The 21,598-nt window shown below is 43.0% G+C and overlaps 1 protein-coding gene and 1 pseudogene across 3 annotated transcripts in view; one reads left to right on the top strand and one right to left on the bottom strand.

Annotated features, from left to right (window-relative positions):
- The window catches only part of PDSS2 (decaprenyl diphosphate synthase subunit 2), a 298,703-nt gene that overhangs the window by 69,725 nt on the left and 207,380 nt on the right, over positions 1-21,598 (bottom strand). The window lies entirely within an intron of this gene.
- LOC140713151 (small ribosomal subunit protein eS24 pseudogene) lies at positions 4,991-6,947 on the top strand (annotated as a pseudogene).

Below are 21,598 nucleotides of genomic sequence, written 5' to 3' on the forward strand. Positions count from 1 at the left end.
AGTGCAGTGTTGCAATCTCAGCTCACTGCAACCTCTACCTTCCAGGTTCAAGCGATTCTCTTGCCTCAGCCTCCCAAGTAGCTGGGATTACAGGCATGCACCACCATGCCCAGCTAATTTTTTTTTTTTTTAGTAGAGACGGGGTTTCACCATATTGGCCAGGCTGGTCTCAAACTCATAAGGTCAAGTGATCCACCCACCTTGGCTTCCCAAAGTGCTGGGATTACAGGCATGAGCCATGGCTCCTAGCCAGCTTTGGACTTTTTTTCTAAGAGTAATGGGATGTCACTGGGAGTAGAAATGGAGACAAAGCATCATCAGATTGGCATTTTGAGATTTCTGGTAGTGTGGAGAACAGACTAAGGAATGGGAGGAGTGTATACAGGGAAGTGAAGAAGGAGGTTACTTGGAGTAGCTTAGGCAAGAGATGATGGTATCTTGGATTGCGTAAAAGGGCAGGTAGGTTCTAACTCCAGGGTGAGCAGGCATGGGGTAAAGCCAGGCTGTAGCCTGGGTCACTGATGGTAGGGGAGTGAGGGAGTGCTCCTACCTATTGTAATGTGAATGTATGTGTCCCTGAAGAATTTATATGTTGAAGCCCTAATCTCTAGTGTGGCTGTTTTTGAAGCATAGAAGTGACTAAGTTTAGATGAAGTCATAAGGGTGGGGCCTGCGATCCAATAGGATTAGTGTCCTTATCCAGCATCTTTAATTATTTTTAGACACCAAAGAGCTTGCTCACAGCTTCTCTCCCTTGTGAGGACACAGCAGGAAGTAGCTATTTGCAAGCCAGGAAGAGGGCTCTCACTAGAAACTGAATTGGCTGGAACCTTCATCTTGGACTTACTTCTAGCCCCCAGAACTGTGAGAAAATAAATTTCTGTTGTTTATAGCAGTCTAAGCAGACCTAATACACCTACCTTCTTTATACAGTTTAGGGTTCAATCATTGATGTTTTGAAAACATATTTATACTGTTTGGAGGAATAGTATAGCCTGGTCTTAACAACCATCATGTTAACGTATTGCCTTACATTTTGTTGAAAAGATCCATATTCCAGTTATCTATTTCTGCATAATAAACCAACCCAAAACATAGTGCCATAACACAACAACCATTTTATTATGCCCACAGATTCTGTGGGTCAGGAATTTCAAAGGGGTACTTTGAAGACAGCTTCTCTCTGCTCTGTGATGTCTGGGGCTTCAGTTGGGAAGACCAGAAAAGCTGGGAATAATTCAAAGGGCAGGGGATGATTCCACTGCCTGAAGGATGGAACAGCTGAGTTCCAAGGAACCCACTTCCAATAAGATGGCTTATTCACTCACATGTCAACTAGGCCACTGGGACTGATGATTAGAGCACCTACTCATAGTGTCTCTATGTGGCTCCTCACCGCATGGTGGCTGGGTTCCAAGAAGGAGCAGACGGAGGGACTGTTCCAAGGTAGTGAGCATTCAGAGAGATCCCTTTACGACCTAGTCTAAGAAGCCACACAGTTCTACTGACTCTATTGGTTGAGGGGCTCACAAGTCCACTAAGGTTTAAGTAGAAGGAGTATGAGGGATGGGAGGTAACAGGAGGAGAGTCAAAGAATTTCCAGCCTTTTTTTTTTTTTGAGATGGAATCTTGCTCTGTCCCCCAGGCTGGAATGCAGTGGTGCAATCTCGGCTCACTGCAACCTCCGCCTCTGGGGTTCAAGTGATTCTCCTGAGTAGCTGGGATTACAGGAGCGTGCCACCACGCCCAGTTACGTTTTTCTGTATTTTTAGTAGAGACGTGGTTTCACCTTATTGGTCAGGTTGGTCATGAACTCCTGATCTCATGATCCACCTGCCTCGGCCTCCCAAAGTGCTGGGATTACAGGCTTGAGCCACCGCGCCTGGCCCAGCCGAGCCCAACCTTTTTTTTAATTACTTTTTTTTTTTTTTTTTTGAGACAGAGTCTCGTCTTGTTGCCCAGGGGCACGATCTCAGCTCACTGCAATCTCTGTCTCCTGGGTTCAAGGGAATCTCCTGCCTCAGTCTCTCAAGTTGCTTGGATTACAGGTGCCCACCACCACCAGCTAATGTTTTAAATATTTTTGGTACAGACAGGGTTTTATCATGTTGGCCAGGCTGGTCTCAAACTCCTGACCTCAAGTGATCTGCCTGCCCTGGCCTCCCAAAGTGCTGGGATTACAGGTGTAAGCCACTGCGCCTGGTTTTGTTTGTTTGTTTGTTTGTTTTGAGACAGAGTCACACTCTGTCACCCAGGCTGGAGTGTAGTGGCACGATCTCGTCTCACTGCAACCTCCGCCTCCCAGGTTCAAGTGATTCTCGTGCCTCAGCCTCCCGAGTAGCTGGGATTACAGGTGTGTGCCACCACACTCAGCTAATTTTTGTATTTTTAGTAAAGGCAGGGTTTCACCATGTTGGCCAGGCTGGTCTTGAACTCTTGACCAAGTGATCTGCCTGCCTTGGCCTCCCAAAGTGCTGGGATTACATGCTTGAGCCACTGCATCGGGCCCAGAGTCTACTTTTAAAGACAGTGCACCAAAGACAAATTCCTTCTCTGCTCCCTCCCAGTTATGTTTCTGGCAAAGGTGGTGATACGGAAGAGTAAGGCGGGCACCAGGTGAATCTGGCAAGGAGCAGAAGTATTAAGGATGACTCACAAGTTTTTGATTTGAAAATCTGAATGAATGGTGATGTTTTTTTATGAAAATAAAGAACAATGGGATGGCTTTGAAGGGAAAGATCATATATGTGGTCTTAGATGTCCTGAGTCTGAGATGCCTGTGAGAACTTCAAGTGGAGATGTTGAGAAAACAGTTAAATATTTAGCTTCAGAGCCCAGCAGTGACCCAGGATGGAGATAAAATTGGGACTCACCGGCCTATAGACATATGATAATTGAAGGCTTGGGTTTTATTTTCTGAATGGCTTACTCTTGTCCTTTGATCGGAATGGTATTCTATTAAATACTTTACATGCCTAATAGTGATGTTTCATCTCTCAGGCAAATAAACTGCCTTTTAAGATATTTTGCTGTGTTAGTTGTAAGTAACCTAGAGTGCCTCCAAATGGTGTACAAATTCAATTTAGACATTTAACAAACAAAAACATTCACCAACTAGATCCACTTTAAATTTGAGGGTCTACTTAATCAAAAGGGCCACTATACATAACTAAGCATTCTTAGTCACCAACAGTTTCTCTGCCTTCTCAATATCTATATCAACTTTCACTTTATCACTTTGCATATTTAATACTTCTATATTTGATTTCTAACATGTACACTTCACAAAACATTTGCTACTTTTATTTTTTTAATGAAAAAAAAATTGCTAGGCCAGGTACGGCGGCTCAAACCTATAATCCCAGCACTTTGGAAGGCCGAGGTGGGAGGATCACCTGAGGCCAGGAGTTTGAGACCAGCCTGGCCAACATGGTGAAACCCCATCTCTACTAAAAATATAAAAAATTAGCTGGGTGTGGTGGCAAGCGCCTATAATCCCAGCTACTTGGGAGGCTGAGGCAAGAGAATCTCTTGAACCCAGGAGGCAGAGGCTGCAGTGAGCCGAGATTGTGCCACTACACTCCAGCCTGGGCAACAAGAGCGAAACTCCGTCTCAAAAAAAATAAAAATTGCTTCCCATCAGGGAATCAAACCCTGGTCTCCCACAAGACAGGCAGGGATACTCATCACTATACAAAAGAGGATATTTGCTACTTTTAAATCTCCTTTAAAAACATTTTGTGGATTAAAAAATACATATATATATATATAGTACTATTTATTTATTTTTTTTTTGAGACAGAGTCTTGGTCTGTCACCCAGGCTGGCGTGCAATGGCACAATCTTGGCTCATTACAACCTCCGACTCCTGGGCTCAAGTGATCCTCCTGCCTCAGCCTCCAAAGTAGCTGGGACTACAGGTATGCAGTCATCATGCCTGGCTAGTTTTTGTATTTTTGGTAGAGACGGGGTTTTGCCATGCTGCCCAGGCTGGTCTTGAACTCCTGGCTTCAGGTGATCTGCCAACCTCGGTCTCCCAAAGTGCTGGGATTACAGGCATGAGCCACTGCACCCAGCCTATAGTACTATTTCTTTTTCTTTTTCTTTTTTTTTTTTGAGATGGGAGTCTTGCTCTTTTGCCCAGACTGGAGTGCAATGGCACGATCTCGGCTCACTGCAACCTCCACCTTCTGGGTTCAAGAGATTCTACTGCCTTAGCCTCCCGACTAGCTGGGATTACAGGCATCTGCCACGACACATGGCTAATTTTTGTATTTTTAGTAGAGATGGGGTTTCTTCATGTCAGCCAGTCTGGTCTCGAACTCCTGACCTCAGGTGATCTGCCTGCCATGGCCTCCCAAAGTGCTGGGATTACATGCATGAGCCACCGTGCCCCAGCCAGTACTATTTCTTTTTTCTTTCTTTCTTTTTTTTTTGAGTTGGAGTCTTACTCTATTGCCCAGACTGGAGTGCAATCGTACGATGTTGGCTCACTGCAACCTCTGCCTCCCAGGTTCAAGTGATTCTCCTGCCTCAGCATGCTGAGTAACTGGGATTATAGGCGTGCACCACCACACCTGGCTAATTTTTGTATTTTTATTTTTTGTATTATTATTTTTTTAGACAGAGTCTTGCTCTGTTGCCCAGGCTGGAGTGCAGTGGCACGATCTCGGCTCACTGCAAGCTCCGCCTCCTGGGTTCACACCATTCTCCTGCCTCAGCCTCCCGAGTAGCTGGGACTACAGGCGCCCACCACCATGCCTGGCTAAGTTCTTTGTATTTTTAGTAGAGACAGGGTTTCACTGTGTTAGTCAGGATGGTCTTGATCTCCTGATCTCGTGATCTGCCCGCCTCGGCCTCCCAAAGTGCTGGGATTACAGGTGTGAGACCCTGTGCCTGGCCTTTTTTGTATTTTTAATAGAGACAGGTTTTTACCATGCTGGCCAGGCTGGTCTTGAACTCCTGACCTTGAGATCCGCCCGCCTTGGCCTCCCAAAGTGCTGGGATTACAGGCGTGAGCCACTGTGCCTGGCCATCAGTACTATTTCTTAAGTGTGGCTGTGGGTGCCTTGTTTTATTTTTATCCTTCACACTGTAGATATCTACCATATACATTATATGTTTGATACATTTCATAACTAAAACAACCATTTTAAACTACTCTCATGGCGGGGCATGGTGGCTCATGCCTGTAATCCCAGCACTGTGGGAGGCTGAGGTGGGTGGATCACTTGAGGTCAGGAGTTCAAGACCAGCCTGGCCAACATGGTGAACCCTTGTCTCTACTGAAAATACAAAAATTACCGGGTGTGGTAGTGCATGCCTGTAACCTTGGCTACTCGGGAGGCTGAGGCATGAGAACTGCTTGAGATTGGGAGGCAGAGGTTGCAGTGAGTGGAGATCGCACCACTGCACTCCAGCCTGGGCAACACAGGGAGACTCTGTCTCAAAATAAATAAATAAGTAAATAAAACAAACAAACTCCTCTCAATAGTCTTTAAATCTGAATAAATTCAATATTTTATTTGCATCAAACGATTTATGACTGTGGTTACTTTATAAAAAAGGATGCCAATAAAATTAAAGGTGTTTATTATCACCACTAGCATCTTCAAAGTCTTTATTTGTGAGTGATAGAAGCTGGAACAGATGCCCAGCAAACAATAAAACATGACATGACATGTTTTATTAGCTCATTAATACATGCCTTGGGTACAATGTGAGGGACAGGTTGTGAGTAAATTGACCAATGAAATACACCTCAGAGTATCTTAATGCTTTTATACAGCACTCATTGTTTTACTTTTAAACCTCTCAGAATATACACTTTTTTAAAAAAACAGCTTTTACATGTATATATACTTGAGACATTTTTAACTCCAAGGAAGAAAAAAAACCACTTTTCCTTTTTTTTTTTTTTTTTTTTTTGAGACATTGTCTTCCTCTGTCACCCAGGCTGGAGTGAAATGGCGTGACCTCAGCTCACTGCAACCTGACCTCTGAGGTTCAAGCAATTCTCCCGCCTCAGCCTCCAGAGTAGCTGGGATTACAGGCGCGCATCACCACGCCCGGCTAATTTTTGTATTTTTAGTAGAGACGGGGCTTCACCATGTAGGCCAGGCAGGTCTCAAACTCCTGACCTCAGGTGATCCACCTGCCTTGGCCTCCCAAAGTGCTGGGATTATGGTATGAGTGACTGCGCCCGGCCTCACTTTTCCTGTTTCTAATCTACAAAATAAAACTTTCAATATAAACCCCCTTCTACTTTGGTAGGGTCTATTAGCTTCTTTGAACTCACTGATTCCCTCTCTCTAGTTGACCTCCCCTGCCCACCTTCATCCATTTTTATGGCAACAGTCTCAAAGCCCTGATCTTCCATTGCTATTATTCCATGCTTCTGTATGCATACATGTACAGTAATGTCTACATATGAACACTGTAGTCCTCTCTGGCTGCTGGAGGATCGACTATCATCAGGAACTATATGGTAACTATCCAGACCAGGAAGTTCATGACCAACTGACTACTTCAGTGGAAATACAAATGGTCATTGATGTGCTTTATCCTTGGAGGGCAACAGTACCTGAGGCAGAAATTTGGGAAAAATTCACCAAAATATACAAAATCTCACTGGATGTTATATTTGTATTTGGATTCAGAGCTCATGTTGGTGGCGGCAAGAAAACTGGCTCTGGCATGATTTACAACTCACTGGATTATGCAAAGAAATGTGAACCCAGATATGGACTTGAAAGATATAGCCTGTGTGAGAAGAAAAAGACCTCAAGAAACAAAAAAGCTGAGCAAGAACAGAATGAAGTCAGTCAGGGAGACTGCAAAGGTCAAAGTTGGTGCTGGCAAAAAGAAGGAGTAAAGATTTTGCAATGACTTTGTGGTGATCCTGCAAATTAAATCACCACAAACTACAAAACTGAAGGGGGGGAAAAAAAAAGCCCCTGTAGGTGCTTCATGAACAGCCCTTGACATGGCTTTCCTGAAACTCCAAGTACCAAACCTTTGCCCTCCCCAGCCTGGGGAAGATTGACATTCCAGTTACTAAATGGTTCCTAGCCCTGGAGGGTAGAGCTTAGGTCCTCAGGCTAGAAGCCTCCAGTTAAACTCTTCAAACCAGCTCCCTAATCTCAAGCTTGGCCTAGACCACCAGTTCCCCACAAATCTCTTAATCCATCTGACTCCAGTTTACTATTGGTAAAGGTGCCCCCAAACTCAGGGCTTCAAACAACAGTCATTTGTTATTGTTCAGTGTCTTTGGATCAGCTGGGATTCAGCTAATCTAGACTGGTAGCTCTGCCTCTCACTGCACATCTCCAGGTTGGCTGCAGAGGCTCTGCTCCAAGTGTGTCTCACTCTTCCTGGACCAGCAGAGTAGCCAGGGCATGTTTCTCTCATGGTGACGACACAAACCTGAGAGAGCCTCTTACTGGTCAAAGCAATTGGGCCCAGAGTTAAAGGACAGGTAAGTACCCCCTGCCCATAGTGGGAGGACATTACAGTGACATGGCAAAGGGCATGAATGTGTACATAAGTTATCTACTGCTGCAAAAAAAATCTCCCCAAATTTAGCGGTTTAAAGTAAGAATAAACATTTATCTTCTCACAATTTCTGTAGGTTAAGAATTCAGGGGGTGGGGCACAGTGGCTCATGCCTGTAATCCTAGCACGTTGGGAGGCCGAGGCATGAAGATCCCTTGAACCCAGGAGTTTGAGAGCAGCCTGGGCAAGATGGTAGGACCCCATCTCTATTTAAAGTAAAAAAATTTTTTAAAGAATTCAGGAATGGCTAAACTGGGCTGTTTCAGCTTGGGGCCTCTCATGACAGACTAGAAATGCTATTTTCTGCAAAGAGACAGAAATGAACCTGTACAAATACCCTATACTCCTAATTATTATCAATTACTTTTTAAACCATATTTTTGTGCAATGCAGTAAGTTTCATGTGAAAATGCTGTTTTGGAGGGGCTTAGCATCAAAATAAAATACTGTGATATGTAAAGAACAGGTTAAAAGACGCTAGATGTTGACTCAGTTCCACAAAATATACAGTAAGAGAGTAATAAAACAGGAGACATCAATTGTAAATCACTTAATAAATTGAAAGGTAGGATACCTGCTGAACTCCTGGGCCCTGGCCCTATACTTGTTTCCACTGCCAAGAATCTTGTCTGTTGCTTCACACCTGTTTTTATTTCAACGCTCCTCCAGCTGGTCTCTCTGCTTCTAATTTCTTTGGCTTCCAATTTATCCTATTCACAGTTTCTACAATAATCTTTATCAAAGATCTTACTGTATAAGACCCTATGGTTATTTGCTACTGCTTACTATTTTAAATCCAAATTCCTCAATAAAAATGTTCAAGATATATCCACTGACTTATTTCTCCCTTTAAAAATTATCACCTGGCTGGTCGCAGTGGCTCACGCTGTAATCCTGGCACTTTGGGAGGCTGAGGCGGGTGGATCCACTGAGGTCAGGAGTTAGAGACCAGCCTGACCAACATGGTCAAACCCCATCTCTACTAAAAACACAAAAATTAGCTGGGCGTGGTGGTAAGTTCCTGTAATCGCAGCTATTCAGGAGGCTGAGGCATGAGAATTGCTTGAACCCGGGAGGCGGAGGCTGCAGTGTGCCGAGATTGTGCCATTGCACTGCAGCCTGGGCAACAAGAGCGAAACTCTGTCTCAAAACAAAACAAAACAAAACAATTATCACCCTTCCCTAGTAAAGCCCCAGTTCTAGCTCCTATTGTACCTTTGTCTCTACCTCAGCCCTCAAGACCCACGTACCTGATTTGTCTAGCACGGCTGCTAGCACATAGTAGGTACTCAACATTTGTTGAATGAGCAGTCCTAGAGTAATAACTACAACAGAGTAATAGCTAAAACAGAATGATAGGTTTCTTTCCTTAGTTAGATGTAGCTGAACCTGTGTCCAAAGCACCTTTATGTTTATATTACATACATTTTAATAACACCTGTCTGCCCCTCTGAAATTGAACTATTGCAGCCTCAAACTCCTGGCTCAAGTGATTCTCCCACCTCCGCCTCCCCAGAAACTCTTCTATTCATCCACCATGCTCCACCTGAGTGGGCCTTCTTTCTATTCCTTGGACAGATTAAGGCAATTCCTTCCTCAGACCTTTGTAGGAGTTGCTTCCTCTTCCTGGAATGTTTTTTTCCACCAACATAGTTGGCTGCTTTTTGTCATTCAGATCTCAACTTAAATGTTATTTCCTAAAACAGGCCTTCCATGAACATCAAATCTAAAGTAAGTCCTTCAATCCTTCACTATCATTTCTCCTTGTTGAGTTATCTCCTATACAGTTACTGCTTCCAGTTATTTCTCTTGTTCATCTCTTCAGGTGATTTCTTATTTACAGTTGGCCTCTCCTCTGAGATGTGAGCTCCATGGGGGCAAAGATGTCTTATTCACTGAGCACTTGTATTTCCAGTGCCTGCCACACAGCAGATGCTCAAAAGACACATTAAATGAATAAATAAACAAATCTGACTTCCCAGGTAATGCTGAATGACAATTTCTTGATCCCAACAAACTTCAATAGTTTCTTTCTTTCTTTCTCCTTTTTTGTTGAGACAGGGTCTTGCTCTGTCGCCCAGGCTAGAGTGCAGTGGCGTGGTCTCTATTCACTGCAGTGTCGACCCCCTGGGCTCAGCCTCCCAAGGAGCCACAGGCATGTACCACCATATCTAGCTAATTAAAAATTTTTTTTGTACAGACAGAGTCTCAACATGTTGCCCAGACTGGTCTCAAACTCCTGGGCTCAAGCAATCTTCCTGCCTTGGCCTCCTAAAGTGCTGGGATTACAGGTGTGAGCCACTGTGCTTGGTCCAATAGTTTCTATTGATTCATTTCTACTGTATCTTATAAGGACTCAGCTTTAAAATTACATCTTCCAAGAAGCTCCCTCTGAAACATTTTGAATTCTTAATGCTGCACTTTCTCCTACATATATAGTCTCTTCCTTACAATTTTACATGCGGTCTTATGGGAAAATTGCTCTCCTGTGGCTTCATGTGCATGTATTTCCTCTGACCTGTAAGCACCATCAGATCCTTGAGGGTTGGTCTGTGTTCTTTATTGCTTTGTTTTGAATGTTCCAGTAGTACTCAATATGCTACTCTTCACACAGCAGAAATTCAATACAAGATCACTAATATACACTTTACCAAAACTGCCTAATATAGCTCTATGGGTACTATAGGATTCATGATAACAAACAATTTAATTAGAATCCAGTGAGAGGCCAGGAGTGGTGGCTCACACCTGTAATCTCAGTGCTTTGGGAGGCTGAGGTGGGAGGATCACTTGAGGCCAGGAGTTCCAGACCAGCCTGAGCAACAAAGGGAGACCCTGCCTTTACAAAAAAATTGAAAAATTAGGCAGGTGTGGTGGTATACAATTGTAGTCCTGGCTTCTTGGGAGACTGAGGTGGGAGGATCCCTACAGCCCAGGAGTTTGAGGCTGCAGTGAGCTATGATTGCATCACTGCACTCTGGCCTGGGTGACAGAGTGAGACCCTGTCTCTAAATTAATAAACATAAATGTAAAAATAAATAAATAAAGACTCCAATGAGAAACAATTAATCTAGAATTTCCAGAGCCTAGTGTGGTGGCACACGCCTGTAGTCCCAGCTACTTAGGAGGTTGAAATAAGAGGATTGCTTGAGGCTAGGAGTTCAAGACCAGCCTGGGCAACATAGGGAGATTCTGTCTCTAAAAAACATAAAAATAAAAATAAGTATCTGTAGCATTAGTAATTAAACAATGAAAAACTCAGAACATAATATATTTTTTCTTTTGGTGTTACTTGGGAAGAAACAGTGTCAAATTCAAAGTCCAATTATAGTAAAGCCTGATAGATAATCACTCCAACTTCCTTTCCATATTCTTCAATTCTCCATTCTATTTTTTATTTTTTTTTAACTTTTTTTTTCTTTTTGAGACAGCGTCTCACTTTGTTGCCCAGGCTGGAGTGCAATGGCATCATCTCAGCTCACTGCAACCTCTGCCTCCTGGGTTCCAGCGATTCTCCTGCCTCAGCCTCTCGGGTAGCTGGGGCTATCGGCGTGTGCTACCATGCCCAGCTAATTTTGTATTTTTAGTAGAGACGGTGTTTCACCATGTTGGCCAGGCTGGTCTCTAACTCCTGACCTTAGGTGATCCACCCGCCTCCGCCTCCCAAAGTGCTGGGATTACAGGCATAAGCCACCAGGCCCAGCTCTGTTTTTATCTTACTAGATTTTTTTGTTGTTGTTTACCTAAAAATATTTGCCTATCAGTCTACAAAGATGAATTCCCAAATCACCTTTCTGGAGCTCTTTACTCTTTCATCTGGAGATTCTGCCAGCACCTCAACATTAATTTGACCTCAACTAAACTTATCTGCTTCTCTCTAAAACCAATCTTTGGCTGGCAACTATATAATAAAGTTTTCTGGTCAATTAGATGCAAAACATTGGTGTCATTTTTGATTTCTTATTCCCATGGTCAGTGTACCCAACAGACACACTAAACATGCACTTAGGGTACCAGCAATGCAATAGCACCATAAAATTTATAGGAGGGAAATGCTATATTTGTTATTTATTTTATTTTTTTGAGACGGAGTCTCGCTCTATCACCCAGGCTGGAGTGCAGTGGTGCGATCTCAGCTCACTGCAAGCTCCGCCTCCCAGGTTCACACCATTCTCCTGCCTCAGCCTCCCAAGTAGCTGGGATTACTGGCACTCGCCACCATGCCCAGCTAATTTTTTTTGTATTTTTAGTACAGACGGGGTTTCACCATGTTAGCCAGGATGGTCTCGATCTCCTGACCTCGTGATCCACCCGCCTCGGCCCCGCAAGGTGCTGGGATTACAGGCGTGAGCCACCGTGCCTGGCCTTATTTTTATAAAAGTCATTATAGGCCGGGCGCGGTGGCTCAAGCCTGTAATCCCAGCACTTTGGGAGGCCGAGACGGGCGGATCATGAGGTCAGGAGATCGAGACCATCCTGGCTAACACAGTGAAACCCTGTCTCTACTAAAAAATACAAAAAACTAGCCGGGCGAGGTGGCGGGCGCCTGTAGTCCCAGCTACTCGGGAGGCTGAGGCAGGAGAATGGCGCAAACCCGGGAGGCGGAGCTTACAGTGAACTGAGATCCGGCCACTGCACTCCAGCCTGGGCGACAGAGCGAGACTCCGTCTCAAAAAAAAAAAAAAAAAAAAAAAGTCATTATAATATAAATTTTTTAAAGTCCTGAAAATTAACACTTCCAGCCAAGATGGAGCAAAAGGGATGAGGTTTTCTTTCTTGCTTGAAAGAGCTAAAAACTGAAGAAAACATATGAAACAAAAGTTATAAGCCATTTGAAATCAGGCAACAAAAGACAGTGACACCTGAGAAATGGCAAACAAATGAGATGAGTTTCATAATTGTTCCAGCTTCTGCCTGGAGAGAATGCCAGGATGCAGAGGAAACTAACAGTACCTTTGAGTTGAAAAGGTGAACCTGGATGTCTAGAGAAGCCGAAGGGGTTAATTAGGGGCTAAGGTTCATAGGGCAGAGTACACAAGAAGAGAGAGCTGCAGAGAGAGCTCTGAAGGTAAACACAGATCCTCCCTAAAGTCTTCAGCCAAGTATTACCAATGCATCGGTACAAAGAAACTACTAAAGTCTGGAGAAAGAATCACCCAGAAGGAACAGCAGAAACAATCCCCAGAGATCACACAGGGCTGGGAATAATTCCTATTCCACAAGTCAGAGTAAAAAAACTCAAAATTCACAGGGCATCAGTAAAGAACTCAGAAAGGTCTTGCTTTAATAGTGAAAAAAATTAGCCTTAGACTAAATGCTATTCCAGTCTTGCCTAGTAAAGCTTAAAAGTAACACCTGAAAGAATCAAACTGTTGTCAGTAACTTAACTACATTCAAGAAGAAAGTTCAAGAATATTTATAGTGATACAAAACTATATAGTATCCAACAAAATAAATTTCACAATGTCTGGCACCCACCCAAAAATAACCAAGTTGCAAAAAAATAGGGAAATACAACCCATAATGAGGAAAAAAAACCATTCAGCTGAAACCAACCCAGGAAATGACACAGATGATATAATTAGTAGACAGGGATATTAAAACAGTTTTCATAACTATATTCCATATGGCCAAGGAGCTAGAAGAAACACTGAGCATATTAAGTAGAAACACAGAACATGTAAACTGGTCTGCCTGAATGCACACCAACTGAAATTATCCAAAATGGAACACAAATACTAAAAAAGAAGAAGAAACAGTGACTTGGGACAAGTTAAAGCAGCCTACTATGTAACTGAGGTCCCTATAAAAGGGGAGAAAAGGAAAGCCAGAAAAAAAATTGAAGAAATAATAACTTTCTCCCCAAGTTTTATGAAAACTACAAACTCACAGAACCAAGAAGCCCAATGAATCCCAAGCAAAAGAAATATGAAAAAAAGAACATGAAAGTCATGATGATCTATTTATGACTACAGGAACAAAGATAAAGATGGCAGTGGCTTTCCTGTTGAAAATAATAAAAGCAAGAAGACAATGGAGCAACATCTTTAAAAATACTGAAGGAAAACTAAATTGTCAACCTAGAAATCTATATCCAGTGAACATATATTTCAGACACACAAAAGCTAAAAGAGTTCATTAGTGGCTGGACGCAGTGGTTCACACCTGAAATCCCAGCTACTCGGCAGGCTGAGGCAGGAGAATTGTTTGAACCCAGGAGGAGGAGGTTGCAGCGAGCCGAGACTGTGCCATTGCGCTCCAGCCTGGGCAACAGGGAGAGACTCTGTCTCAAAAAAAAAAAAAAAAAAAGGTTCATTACTATCAGACCTGTCTTATAAGCAAGGTTAAAAGAAATCTTTTAGGAAGAAGGAAAAAAGGAAAATAATACATTCTGGCATTACAGATCTTCTACCATGTGTTATAAACACCTACTTTTGCAATATTACTTTTCAGTATTCCTTTACTCCTATGTGAAGGAAGCCCTGGTCTCAAATATGCTTTCTTTCCATTCATCATGTTATTTCCTCTACCTGGAATGCCATATATATCTCCATCTATAGACATCTTCCCAATCTTTAATGTCCATCTCAAATATAACATTTTTTAAAATGTCTTTTCTGATTCCCCATCCAGATGTAGCTTCTTGTACACATTATCCTCCTGCTATTTTTCTTAATGGGAAAATCTCATTTGGCTCTTTTTACTGCATTTTAGATGGCAGTACAGGGCTTTGCAGGTAGAAGACAAACCTTAACTTCCTAGTGGACTGAATTATATATATATATATATATTTTTTTTGAGACAGGGTCTTGTTCTGTTACCCAGGCTGAAGTGTAGTGGCATATACATGGCTCACTGCAGCCTCAACCTCCTGGGCTTAAGCAATCCTTCTGTCTCAGCCTCCCAAGTAGTTGGGACTACAGGCATACCACTATGTCTGATTAATGTTTTAATTTTTGTAGAGATGGGTTCTTGCCATGTTGCGTAAGCTGGTCTCAAACTCCTTGGCTCAAGTGATTGCCCTTCCTTGGTCTCCCAAATTGCTAGGATTACAGATATCAGCCACCACTCCTAGCCTCTTTATTTATGAGACAGAGTTTTGCTTTTGTTGCCCAGACTGGAGTACAATGGCATGATCTTGGCTCACTGCAACCTATGTCTCCCAGGTATAAGCGATTCTCCTGCCTCAGCCTTCCAAGTAACTGGGATGACGGGCACCCGCCACCACACCCCGCTAATTTTGTATTTTTAGTAGAGATGAGGTTTCACCATGTTGGCCAGGATGGTTTCGAACTCCTGACCTCAGGTGATCCTCCTGCCTCAGCCTCCCAAAGTGCTGGGATTACAGGCATGAGCCACCGCACCCGGCCCTGGCCTCTTATTTTTATATTTTACTTGAAAGCTGCCTGAGAGCAAAAGGAAGACAAGCATAAAGAAAAACAAATGGGCCAGGCACAGTGGCTTACACCTTAATCCCAGCACTTTAGGAGGTCGAGGCAGGCAGGTCACCTGAGGGCAGGAGTTTGAGACCAGCCTGGCCAACATACACTATAACCCCACCTCTAATAAAAAAAAAACAAAACAAGGTGGTGTGGTGCATGCCTGTAGTCCCAGCTACTTGGGAAGCTGAGGCAGGTGAATCGCTTGAAGCCGGAAGGCGGTGGTTGCAGTGAGTCAAGATCGCACCACTGCACTCCAGCCTGGGCTACAGAGATAGACTCCATCTCTCAGGAAAAAGAAAAAGAAAAGAAAAGAAATGGACAGAAGGACAGAAGTTATCTTGCTCCACAAAAACATAATAATATTCATCATTAAAATCCACTGACTGATACTGAAAGTATTAATATAATCTGTGCTTGAAAAAAATAGACTGGATCTTTGCAACTCAAGTCACTTGTTAAAACCAGTTATTTCCCAAGAGAACTGGATTCTCTTTTAAAACCCTCTCACTTTCCTGAGACTGAGACCAAGCCAATAAGAGCTGAACCTCTGGAGACAGGAAAGAGGTGTCTTGTTCCCCATCTCAACACCAACATTAGTCAGAGACACTGCCTTTGCAGAGGACCTTGATTAAATTCCCCAGGAAGGATCAGGAGTGGGTGGAAAATAAACAATAAAGAATCAGAAAATGAGTGAGTTCGGGATCTCCAAACCACCCCCAGGTTTGATGATTTGTTAGGATGACAGATGTTATTCAGCATATAGTCAAATTCATCGTAATGACTTTTTTACAGTGAAAGGATACAAAGCAAAACCACTAAAAAGAGAAAGCCCCATAGGGTGAAGTCTGGAAGAAACCACGTGTAAACTTCCAAGAATCCCCTCTCAGTGGACTTGAGTGTGCTTAATTCCTCCAAGAATGAGCTGTGATAACATGTATGAAATATTGTCTACCATGGAGATTTACTGGAGACTGACTTAGTGGTGAGGGTTTTTATTAGGGCTGGTCATGTACGCATTTTCTGCCTAGCATGTAGCAAAATTCCAGACTCCTAGAAGGAAAGCAGGTATTCAGTATAAACTATATTGTCTGCAAACAGTTAAGGCACTGTGAGCCATTCTTATCATTTGGAGGATGGTAGGAACACTCCTAAAATTCAACTTCTCCAATGCTAGCCAAAGATCAACCTTATAATCAGGTTTTTCTCAGGACAGTAATCCCTTTCTGCACAGAGGTATACTGAAAATACTCTTCTTGATTCAAGAATCTCACTTTCAGGAATTTTTTTTTTTTTAGCAAATAGTATGAAATTGAGCGAAGTTATTATACACTAAGATGTTATCACAATATTGTTTAATTTAGTAAAGAAAATTGGAAACAGGCCAGGCACTGTGGCTCATGCCTGAATCCCAGCACTTGGGAGGCTAAGGTGGGAGGATCATTTGAGGTTAGAGGTTTGAGACCAGCCTGGCCAACATGGTGAAACCCCGTCTCCACTAAAAATACAAAAAGTAGCCGGGCATGGTGGTACACACCTGTAATCCCAGCTACTCGGGAGCCTGAGGCAGGAGAATCTCTTGAACCCAGGTGGCAGAGGTTGCAGTGAGCCGAGATCGTGCCACTGCACTCCAGCCTGGGTGACAGAGAGACTCCATCTCAAAAAAAACCAAAAACCAAAAAACAAACGAAAAATTGGAAACAAAGTAAATGCCCCCAAAATGTGAAATGATTCAGTAAATTACAGTATAACAATATGAAGAAATATTAAACAATCATTAAAATTATATTTTTGAAGACTTAATGACAAAAATGATTATGCTGGGAAGTAAATCAATATGCAAAGTGTTATATGCAGTAACAACTCAAAACAACTCAATACAGAATAAAATCTAGAAAGAAATATACTAAAACATAATCATGATTCATTTCTGGGGGATGGTTTTATAAAATAATTTTTATTTTTCTCTTGACCTTTTTCTGTTTTCAATTATTATTTAATAAACATGTACTCTACCTTTTTTTTTTGTTTTGAGACAGAGTCTCACTCTGTTGCCCAGGCTGGAGTGCAGTGGTGCGATTTCAGCTCACTGCAAGCTCCGCCTCCCAGGTTCAAGCGATTCACCTGCCTCAGCCTCCCGAGTAGCTGGGATTACAGGTGTGTGCCACTACGCCCACCTAATTTTTGTATTTTTAGTAGAGACAGGGTTTCACCATGTTGGCCAGGCTAGTCTCGAACTCCTGACCTCAAGTGATCTGCCCGCCTCAGCTTCCCAAAGTGCTGGAATTACAGGTGTGAGTCACCGTGCCTGGCCTACTTTTCTAATTGGAAGGTAAGTTAAAATGATAAGACAATTACATTTTAGATATATAGGTTTGTGAATCCAAAGTCAATTTTGTAAAATGTAAAATATTTAGTGAGTACAGTAAGTAACATGAGTATAATATATAAAACAGCTTAATTGGTGAACTCTTGACCATGTAAAATCCAATTTTCATGGTGGCTGAGCATGGTGGCTCACATCTGTAATCCCAGCACTTTGGGAGGTTGAGGAGGGAGTGTAGCTTGAAGCCAGGAGTTCAAGACCAGCTTGGGCAGTATGGTGAGACCCTGTCTCTACAAAAGTTTTAAAAAATTAGCCAGGTGTGGTGGTAGGCTACTCTGGTCCCAGCTACTCCGAAGGCAAGGATTGCTTGAGCCCAGGAGTTCAAGGTTTCAGTGAGCTAGGATCACACCACTGCCCTCCCGTCTGTGTGATAGAGTGAGACCTTACCTCTTTTTTTTTTTTTTTTTTTTTTTTTTTGAGACGGGAGTCTCGCTCTTTCCAGGCTGGAGTGCAGTGGCTCAATCTCAGCTCACTGCAACCTCCACCTCCCAGGTTCAAGCGATCCTCCTGCCTTTGCCTCCTGAGTAGCTGGGATTACAGACACGCACCACCAAACCCAGCTTTTTTTTGTATTTTTAGTAGAGACGGGGTTTCGCCATGTTAACCTGGCTGGTCTCGAACTCCTGACCTCAGGTGATCAGCCTGCTTCAACCTCCCAAAGTGCTGAGATTACAGGCGTGAGCCACCGCACCTGGCCGAGACCCTACCTCTTAAAAAATAAAAATTAAAAAAACAAACAAACAATTTTTCTATTTCAAATGCTTCTTTCTTCAATTAGCTAATATTTAAAATGCAGAGAGGGGAGATATATTTTCTTATAAACACTACAGAAATCAGAATGGCTAATTTTTATTATAATGAAGAAATGGTTCACAAACTAGCCAATGCAAAAATGAAAATATATTTCAATGACTAGAACAAAGGATGAATTTCCTAAGCTATTTTATATGTTTATATAAATGTAATTCAACTTAGTACATTATTAAGTATGAGTAAGTAACAGTACTTTGGGAGGCTGAGGAGGACGTGTTGCTTGAGGCCAGGATTTCAAGACCAGCCTGGCCAACACGGCAAAACCTCATCTCTACTGAAAATACAAAAATTAGCGAGGCATGGTGGTGTGCGCCTGCAGTCCCAACTGCTTGCGAGGCTGAGGCACAGGAATCATTTGAACCGGGTAGGCAGAGGTTACAGTAAGCTTAGATTGCACCACTGCACTCTGGCCTGGGCAACAGAGCGAGACACTGTAAAAAAAAAATAAGTATTAGTAATGTAAGTCATAAAGTTTTCACAGCTTTAAGGAGAACTAGGTAATTGCTCTACAAACCTCTTCTTCTTCTTCTTCTTTTTTCTTTTTGAGACAGAGTCTCACTCTGTCCCCAGGCTGGAGTGCAGTGGCGGGATCTTGGCTCACTGCAAGGCTCACTGCAAGCTCCGCCTCCCGGGTTCACGCCATTCTTCTGCCTCAGCCTCCAAGTAGCTGGGACTACAGGCGCCCACCACCACGCCCAGCTAATTTTTTGTATTTTTAGTAGAGACAGGGTTTCACCATGTTAGCCAGGACGGTCCCGATCTCTTGACATTGCGATCCAACCGCCTCAGCCTCCCAAAGTGCTGGGATTACAGGCATGAATGACCACGCCCAGCTGCTCTATAAACTTCTTTTGGAGAAGGTGACTTCTAATGTATCCAGTTCCAATTCCCTTCCATTTGTTGTTATGTATCTACCTTAGTCACATATATGCTACTTAACAGAAAGCTATTTTCCTACTACCCAGGATCTTCACCACTGCATTAAGCTGCCATATAGAAAATAGACTGCTATTGTATCCTCTTACCCCTAGAGAGATGAAATGGTTTGCAGCTTCTTTTAAATCACAAAGCAATTCTTTTGTGTACTAAATTGGCCCAAGGCTACGGAGGTTGTGCAACAGAGATCCACAGAGGCAGCCTCTCTTCCCACATGACCTCCACTTGTGGCTGCTTCCCAGTCCTGCCAGAACATGAAAACCTTGAAAGCACTCCATGTGGAGGCAGTGCTCTCTCTGGCATCTGAAGTACTTCTTGGGCTGTTAGAAAAACCAAATTCTGAAGAGAGCTATTGCAATGGTAAGCACACTCAGGAAAAAAAGCCAGAATTTTTCTGGTTAGGAAGGGAAATGTGGTTAACCTAAATTGGACCTGAGGCACAAATGGAGGCATCAAGAAGCACTCCCACTAGTACAGTTCAACCATGCATTTTTGTTTCCATTCTTTTAAAAAAAATTATTATTTTTTAAGAGACAGGGTCTTGCTATGTCACCCAGGTTGGAGTGCAGTGGTGCAATCACAGCTTATTGTAACCTCAAACTCCTGGGTTCCAGTAATCCTACTGCCTCACCTTAGCATCCTGAGCAGGCATGGGCCACCATGCCCAGCTAATTATTTTATTTTTTGTAAAAATGGGGTCTTCCCATGTTGCCCAGGTTGGTCTTGAACTCCTGGCCCCAAGGGATCCTCCAACCTTGGCCTCCTAAAGTGCTGGGATTATAGGCTTAAGCCACCACGCCATCCTGTTTCCATTATGAAAAAAGAATGGCTCTTTAAATGGTTTGGCTATTTTCAGAAATGTAACTGCTTAAAAAAGGGCTATGAGGAGGTGGCAGGGAAAGAGGACAGATGAATGAAGCATTGCTATAGAGTCTCTTTAATAAAATGTAGCTAATAAAGGTAGCATTCCTCTGAATCTCTGTATTTAAGGAAATAAAGTCAGCAATTGTTGCTTGCTAAGTGGTGGTTCAAGTACAATCAACAGCCCTTTAAAGACTTTCTTGCAGTTGGGCACGGTGGCTCATGCCTGTAATCTCAGTACTTTGGGAGGCCGAGGCAGGTGGATCACAAGGTCAGGAGATTGAGACCATCCTGGCTAACACAGTGACAGTGAAATCCTGTCTCTACTAAAAATACAAAAAATTAGCTGGGCGTGGGCATGGTGGTGGGCGCCTGTAGTCCCAGCTACTCGAGAGGCTGAGGCAGGAGAATGGCGTGAACCCACGAGGCGGAGATTGCAGTGAGCTGAGATTGCGCCACTGCACTCCAGCCTGGGCGACAGAGCAAGACTCTGTCTAAAAAAAGACTTTGTTGCTTCTTCTTTTCTCTTTTTCGGGAAGAAACACAATGAAAATATGAGAAAAAGCATGGGACTTAGAGTCAAGAAAAACCTGGGTTCATTATGAACTGTGAAACATGTTAATATATTAACAATTTTCAGACACTATGCTTTCCTGCCATTTGTAATGTCTGAATTTCAGGCTTTTCCTCTGTAAATGGGAATACCAACAAATGTCACCCTTTTCATAGGTGATCGTGTACAAAGAAAGTATAAGCAAACTGTAAAGGGCTATCGAAGTATTAATTGTTGTTGCTGTTAGGTCTCCCTGACATAAAAAGTACTTAAAACATGGTCACATAATTATTAATGAACTGAGCTAATTATAGTGGACAAATGGTAAGAGTAGATAAATTAAGGACCTTAAAACCAACAATAACACTTTCATGTAAAAATTAACATATTTAATTGTAAAATATAAATATCTTATATGGAACTAAGTTGAACACCCTGGAAATATCCCAAGGGAAAACAGTGTCTCAACATCCAGAACTGGTCACTATAATTATCATATAGTGGGATCTCAGGTATGGCAGATAGATGCTATCAAATCAGCTTTCACTAAAGTACAGATGATACGGGGAAGTGCTGGGTAGCTGGGTAGAGAAAGGCAGGTCCCTGGCTGGGGCTCCACTCCTACAGACCTAGGTGAGGACAGGCACTCCCGCTTTTGTGCCTAAATGTTGCATTTTCCAAGACCACTCTGGTCTGCCATGCCCCCAATCCTGGTCCGGGCACGGTGGCTCACACCTGTAATCCCAGCACTTTGGGAGGCTGAGGTGGGCCTATCACCTGAGGTCAGGAGGTCGAGACCAGCCCGACCAACATGGAGAAACCCTGTCTCTACTAAAAATACAAAATTAGCCAGGCGTGGTGGCACATGCCTGTAATCCCAGCTACTCGGGAGGCTGAGGCAGGAGAATCGCTTGAAACCAGGAGGTAGAGGTTGTGGTGAGCTGAGATCGTGCCATTGCACTCCAGCTTGGGCAACAAGAGCGAAACTCTGTCTCAAAAAAAAAAATAAATAAATAAATAAAATAAATACATAAATAAATAAAAATGAGTCTGGGC

The sequence above is a fragment of the Chlorocebus sabaeus genome, chromosome 13 (genome assembly GCF_047675955.1).
Source record: "Chlorocebus sabaeus isolate Y175 chromosome 13, mChlSab1.0.hap1, whole genome shotgun sequence".
Taxonomy (NCBI): domain Eukaryota; kingdom Metazoa; phylum Chordata; class Mammalia; order Primates; family Cercopithecidae; genus Chlorocebus; species Chlorocebus sabaeus.